We start from the raw sequence: 6,495 nt of genomic DNA, 5'->3' as shown, positions 1-6,495 counted from the left end.
ATTTTGTATAACAATGTTGAAAAGATCATGGTCTCATGTAAACAGAGATCATTTTGAAAACGTTGCCGTGTCAATGTGGAACTTTTTGGAAACATTAACGGAAGCAAAATGTTGTGTAAACAGGGCCTTATAGTATATAGTAGACAGTATATACTCATTGAGTTTGTCGTGGATAGTACGTTAATAGGACATTTACTACTTTAAATTATTACCACCATTGTTAGCAAGTTAAATTTATCTATAAAGCACATTTAAAACCTACTTATGCTGATTAAACTGATTTTTTTTATTAAAGTAGCTCACACTCACAAACACAAACACTTGCACACACACACAAAGCAACGCTAGCATCAGAGGGGTGTTCCATAAAGGAGGGTTAACAAACTCTGAGTCTATCCATAAACTCAGAGTCAACATAACCCGTGATCTGATTCATTACAGCTGGTAAGAAGTGGATCAATCAACCCTGAGTATGTAAACCTTGGGTTACTGACGCGCACACGCACGATTAAAAGCCATCATCACGGTTACACAAACTACCATGGTAACCACACGAAAGGGAGTGATTTATATGAGCCTGTTCTAAAGGTGCGTTCACACTGAAGTCACCTTCAGTGACTATAGTGGCTTAAATCACAAATGATTAGTCACACTTTTTGGTCGCTTCGTCACTTTAATTGAATTACGTTAAATGTTTTTGTCCAACATTCAAAAATAATGAACTCAAAATACTCTCTGTAACTATCATATTAAACTGGACGTATCATTTGATCCTTTTGGTGAATTTATTGTGCCTGTTAAGCTGAAAAAATACAAGGAATGGATTGACAGAAACTTTAATCAGCCATCATGTATTTGTAGGTTGTTTTTTTTTTTTTTTGCTGAGTCATGCAGCACGTCACTGCTGAGTCATGCAGCTGCCCTCTGCAGCAAATACGCAGCACTTCTATTTTTGCTGGACGCTGGAGCTGTGCTGCAGCAAGTTAACAAAAATAAGCCCGTGTGGGACAGGAAGTAGTACATAGACACAGAATAAAACATCTGGATAATTTTCAAAATAAAATACTATGTGTTCAAGGGGGAAAACACCGACCTTCCAGAACCTCCAACAGGCTCATTTCAGACTCTATACAAAAACAGAACATATTCAGACTCAGGAGAATAAAACCAGTCTGCTGATACCACATTTTAGGAAAAATAAACGCTATTTTTTCGGCAATGAAATTGTACGTTTCGGCTCTAGTGGACGCAATTTGGACTCTACACAAAAACCAGGGAGGACCAGACCTTTCTGCTTTAAATGTACTTTTTAGATCACCAGCCAGCATGGCAAGTAGATTCTTAAAGTTACCAGACAACCAGATTTTCTACCAGCCAATTTTGAATAGTTTGTAATTTAGTTGATTGCAGAAACACATTAAAATGGTTAAAAAAAATTACAACATTGTTTTTAAATTAAATGTTTATATTTTTACTAAAAATATAAACATTTCGTTTAATAACAATGTTGTAACAATGCCTAAAAGGTGCAATATGGCACTTTGGGCGTGTCAGAGAACTAAACCTTTCATAAAGTATATTATCATAACTTAATAAACAAACTTCCTTTTTTTCCTAACTAATTTTACATCATCATTCTGTCTGACTCCGATAACGAATCAAAACAGTCACGCTAACGTAAGCACGTAGCCAATTGTTGTGTGACACGTCACGACATAGTGTTCATGGGACTTGTAGGATTAATACAACCAGCAGTGTTGCCAGATACACATTACATTTTAAAGTCTAAACACACACAAAAACACTCAAATTTCTTGGCGGAAAACATCCCAATTTGGCAACATTGTTTCTTCAGCTGCCGATTCAAACATAGAAATTAGTTTTTGTTCCGTTCGTCACGAGCCAAAATGGCTGGTAACGCTACTATGTTACCCGCCAAAAATGTAATTTAAAATAATGTGTAAGCTACAATTAAAAAGTATATATATGCATATATATTATTAAAATCATCCAATAACTGAAGGGTTGGGGGTTTGAATCCTGCTCTAGCTGAGTCATTGTCATTGTGTCCTTGGGCAAGGCACTTTACCCACATTGTCTAGTATAAATGTAGTGTGTGAGTGAGTGTTGGTGGTGGTCAGAGGGACTGATGGTTCACTATGACAGCCTCACTTCTGTCACTCTGCCCCAGGGCAGCTGTGGCTACAATAGTAGCTTACCACCACTGTGTGTGGAGTGAAAGAATAATGCACATCAATGTAAAGCGCTTTGAGTGTCTATGAAAAAAGCAATACATAAAATCCAATGCATTATTATTATTATAATCATTTTTATTCTTTTTAAATCATGTCAATCACATTGAATTCTCGACACAAACACATCTGCCTTGTTTTGCTTTAAGGACAATGATTTTTTTTATTTTGGAGAATCCAGAGAAAACCTAAGAAAACTATTTATAATTCTTGTTTTTCTACTTAAACACAAAATACAGGAGAATGAAATAAAACTAAGTGAGATGGAACCTTCCACACTTTGAAGGATCCATTCTTTCTCACACTTTGCAACAAGCAAAACAGCTGAAGAACTTTCTCAGGAAACCTAGTTTTCCATCCTTCTTCTTGTTCTTCTTCTCTGCTTTGTCCTGCTCCTTCTGTTTCTTGACCTTCTGTTTGTCTGTCATGAGGATGAGCTCCTTCAATTCAGCGTTCTCCTTCACCAGAAGATCAATTTGCCGTTGCTGGTTCTCCTGGTCCTTGGTCAGAGTGAGATGTTTCTTCTGCAGATCTCCAAGCATTGTCTCCATGGCGTGGATGGTAGCATCCTTTTCCTGGAGCTGTTTGGTAGCCTCAGCAGCGTTGTTCTCATGGAGCTCCACATCTTTGTGTAGAACCTGTAACTGTGAGCAGACCTGGCTCAGCGTGCTCTCATGGTACGTGGTCAGAGTCTCCTTCATCATCTCCCATTCTGCTTCCATCTGAGCCACAGTGTCCTTATGGTTGCTCTCCTTCAGACAGAGTTCATGCTCCATGTGCTGCCTGTCAGCGTCCATCTTATGGTACGCTTCCTTTAACGCCACCACGTCCTGGTCTTTTTTCTCCAGCTCTGTGGTCATCTTTATCTTCATGCTGTTGAAGTCACAGCGTTCACTCTCCAGGTGCTCCACTGCATTGTTGACCTGTTGGAAAGCTGCCTTTAAGGAGATGATCTCCTGCTCTTTCATCTCCAGCTCAGAGCAGACCTTCTTCATCCAGTCTGTGTTCATCTGAGCTTTGAGTGACCGGTAGACCTCTTTTTCTACCAGTTCTTTGTTCTCCTCCATCAGCCTCTGGTTCTCCTCCTCCAGGTTCTTCATCTTCTCAGACAGTGTAGACGTCTGGTTGTCCTCCTCAGTCTTACACACGTCTATGTATTGAGAGAATAAATCTCTCAAAGAGTTGATGTTGTTCTCAATGTTGTCAAAACTTTCCACAGAATCCTCCATCTTCCTCTTTGGATCTCCACTAACCTGTTTAAGTTATAATTACTGTCTCTGAAAACACTTCTGTCCTCAATGAATATCACAGGTCAGACTGAAGATCAAAGTCACAGTGAAGACTTTTAGAAGTTGAAGTGGCTTTGATGTTTTGGAACGCTGCAAAAGCAGGAAGTGGCTTTCATCTTTTTAGATGATAGCTCATGTAGAACATATAGGGCCCTATGGATCAATTTAATTTTTTTCCAGATTCAATTTTTTCAGTAAATAATAGTTTTTAACTCCTGTGAGGAAATACAATAATAATAAAAGAAAACCATAATTAAACACAAAAAATATATATATATAATTTAAAACAATGTGTAAGCTACAATTAAAAAGTATATATATGCATATATATTATTAAAATCATCCAATAACTGAAGGGTTGGGGGTTTGAATCCTGCTCTAGCTGAGTCATTGTCATTGTGTCCTTGGGCAAGGCACTGTACCCACATTGTCTAGTATAAATGTAGTGTGTGAGTGAGTGTTGGTGGTGGTCAGAGGGACTGATGGTTCACTATGACAGCCTCACTTCTGTCACTCTGCCCCAGGGCAGCTGTGGCTACAATAGTAGCTTACCACCACTGTGTGTGGAGTGAAAGAATAATGCACATCAATGTAAAGCGCTTTGAGTGTCTATGAAAAAAGCAATATATAAAATCCAATGCATTATTATTATTATAATCATTTTTATTCTTTTTAAATCATGTCAATCACATTGAATTCTCGACACAAACACATCTGCCTTGTTTTGCTTTAAGGACAATGATTTTTTTTATTTTGGAGAATCCAGAGAAAACCTAAGAAAACTATTTATAATTCTTGTTTTTCTACTTAAACACAAAATACAGGAGAATGAAATAAAACTAAGTGAGATGGAACCTTCCACACTTTGAAGGATCCATTCTTTCTCACACTTTGCAACAAGCAAAACAGCTGAAGAACTTTCTCAGGAAACCTAGTTTTCCATCCTTCTTCTTGTTCTTCTTCTCTGCTTTGTCCTGCTCCTTCTGTTTCTTGACCTTCTGTTTGTCTGTCATGAGGATGAGCTCCTTCAATTCAGCGTTCTCCTTCACCAGAAGATCAATTTGCCGTTGCTGGTTCTCCTGGTCCTTGGTCAGAGTGAGATGTTGCTTCTGCAGATCTCCAAGCATTGTCTCCATGGCGTGGATGGTAGCATCCTTTTCCTGGAGCTGTTTGGTAGCCTCAACAGCGTTGTTCTCATGGAGCTCCACATCTTTGTGTAGAACCTGTAACTGTGAGCAGACCTGGCTCAGCGTGCTCTCATGGTACGTGGTCAGAGTCTCCTTCATCATCTCCCATTCTGCTTCCATCTGAGCCACAGTGTCCTTATGGTTGCTCTCCTTCAGACAGAGTTCATGCTCCATGTGCTGCCTGTCAGCGTCCATCTTATGGTACGCTTCCTTTAACGCCACCACGTCCTGGTCTTTTTTCTCCAGCTCTGTGGTCATCTTTATCTTCATGCTGTTGAAGTCACAGCGTTCACTCTCCAGGTGCTCCACTGCATTGTTGACCTGTTGGAAAGCTGCCTTTAAGGAGATGATCTCCTGCTCTTTCATCTCCAGCTCAGAGCAGACCTTCTTCATCCAGTCTGTGTTCATCTGAGCTTTGAGTGACCGGTAGACCTCTTTTTCTACCAGTTCTTTGTTCTCCTCCATCAGCCTCTGGTTCTCCTCCTCCAGGTTCTTCATCTTCTCAGACAGTGTAGACGTCTGGTTGTCCTCCTCAGTCTTACACACGTCTATGTATTGAGAGAATAAATCTCTCAAAGAGTTGATCCTGTTCTCAATGTTGTCAAAACTTTCCACAGAATCCTCCATCTTCCTCTTTGGATCTCCACTAACCTGTTTAAGTTATAATTACTGTCTCTGAAAACACTTCTGTCCTCAATGAATATCACAGGTCAGACTGAAGATCAAAGTCACAGTGAAGACTTTTAGAAGTTGAAGTGGCTTTGATGTTTTGGAACGCTGCAAAAGCAGGAAGTGGCTTTCATCTTTTTAGATGATAGCTCATGTAGAACATATAGGGCCCTATGGATCAATTTAATTTTTTTCCAGATTCAATTTTTTCAGTAAATAATAGTTTTTAACTCCTGTGAGGAAATACAATAATAAAAAAAGAAAACCATAATTAAACACAAAAAATATATATATATAATTTAAAACAATGTGTAAGCTACAATTAAAAAGTATATATATGCATATATATTATTAAAATCATCCAATAACTGAAGGGTTGGGGGTTTGAATCCTGCTCTAGCTGAGTCATTGTCATTGTGTCCTTGGGCAAGGCACTGTACCCACATTGTCTAGTATAAATGTAGTGTGTGAGTGAGTGTTGGTGGTGGTCAGAGGGACTGATGGTTCACTATGACAGCCTCACTTCTGTCACTCTGCCCCAGGGCAGCTGTGGCTACAATAGTAGCTTACCACCACTGTGTGTGGAGTGAAAGAATAATGCACATCAATGTAAAGCGCTTTGAGTGTCTATGAAAAAAGCAATACATAAAATCCAATGCATTATTATTATTATAATCATTTTTATTCTTTTTAAATCATGTCAATCACATTGAATTCTCGACACAAACACATCTGCCTTGTTTTGCTTTAAGGACAATGATTTTTTTTATTTTGGAGAATCCAGAGAAAACCTAATAAAACTATTTATAATTCTTGTTTTTCTACTTAAACACATTAAACAGGAGAATGAAATAAAACTAAGTGAGATGGAACCTTCCACACTTTGAAGGATCCATTCTTTCTCACACTTTGCAACAAGCAAAACAGCTGAAGAACTTTCTCAGGAAACCTAGTTTTCCATCCTTCTTCTTGTTCTTCTTCTCTGCTTTGTCCTGCTCCTTCTGTTTCTTGACCTTCTGTTTGTCTGTCATGAGGATGAGCTCCTTCAATTCAGCGTTCTCCTTCACCAGAAGATCAATTTGCCGTTGCTGGTTCTCC

The sequence above is a fragment of the Gouania willdenowi genome, chromosome 15 (genome assembly GCF_900634775.1).
Source record: "Gouania willdenowi chromosome 15, fGouWil2.1, whole genome shotgun sequence".
Classification (NCBI taxonomy): Eukaryota; Metazoa; Chordata; class Actinopteri; order Blenniiformes; family Gobiesocidae; genus Gouania; species Gouania willdenowi.
Note: the sequence above shows the minus strand (reverse complement) of the source record.